At 33.1% G+C, this 1119-nt stretch overlaps 1 protein-coding gene across 1 annotated transcript in view; it reads right to left on the reverse strand.

The window, feature by feature from the left end:
- Window positions 1-1119, reverse strand: part of HELRODRAFT_178933 (hypothetical protein) — a gene marked incomplete at both ends in the record, with an annotated part of 6082 nt that overhangs the window by 2713 nt on the left and 2250 nt on the right. The gene's annotated exons all lie outside the window — the stretch shown is intronic.

The raw sequence follows: 1119 nt of genomic DNA on the forward strand, positions 1-1119 counted from the left end.
TGTTGTTGCAGTTGTGGTTGTGGCAGTTGTGGTTGTTGAAGCTGCCTCTGCTGCTGTTTTTGTTGATCATCAAAGGTGTTATCCGACTCGTCCATAATGACAATCTGATGAGATAATGTTCACGCGTTTGTCTGCCGGAACGGAGGCGATGATGATGATGATGGTGGTGATGATGATGATGATGATGAAGAGGAAGATGATGAAGAGGAAGAAGATGATGATGATGGTAATGATGGTGATGATGATGATGATGATGGTGGTGATGATGATGATGATGGCAATGATGGTGATGATGATGAGGATTAAAACTTACATATTATTATTATTATTATTATTTATTATCTAATTTTCTCAATTCCATACAATATAAAATAGACAAGTATTCTAATAACCTCCATAACAATTCACTCGACAGTGTAAAACATTTAAAAACACGTTCGAAATTTTTTCGATATTTTACAATAGTCTTATTAACTCTGCGATATCCCCATCATACGCTGTTTATCGTGATAGAAATTTGACCGAATGAATCAATGTAAAACTAATCTGTTCAGTTCTCGTTGTACTCATTTCGTGTTTCTATCACTGAATGACGAGCTACGTAGAATACGCTTTTATAATTTTTTTTTTTTACCTAAACCATTTTCTGATTATCGTCGGTTATTTTATTCAAACTTTATTTCATTTCATCTATCTTAATGTGGGGGAAATAAAAGATGTTAACATTGTTTGAAAAACAAACTACAGAAACTGGGATATGTGCAATATCGCCGGTGAAATGGAAGGGGAAAATCGATAGGATGAATGAATGAATGAATGAATGAACGAATGAATGAATGAATGAATGAATGAACGAATGAATGAATGAATGAAGGGAAGAATGAATGAACGAATGAATAGAAGAATAGAGCAAATGAAAGCCACCAAATAAATAAACAAAGAATAATTTGAATAAACAAAAATGAACGACTGAATGAACCAATCAATAAAAGATGAATGAACGAACGAATGAACGAACGAAAGAATGAATGAACAAACGAATGAATGAACGAATGAACGAACAAATGAACGGACGAATGAACAAATAAAGAAAAAAAGTGTAAATAATAGGCTATCAAT

Source organism: Helobdella robusta (genome assembly GCF_000326865.2).
Source record: "Helobdella robusta unplaced genomic scaffold HELROscaffold_51, whole genome shotgun sequence".
In the NCBI taxonomy this organism is placed as follows: Eukaryota; Metazoa; Annelida; class Clitellata; order Rhynchobdellida; family Glossiphoniidae; genus Helobdella; species Helobdella robusta.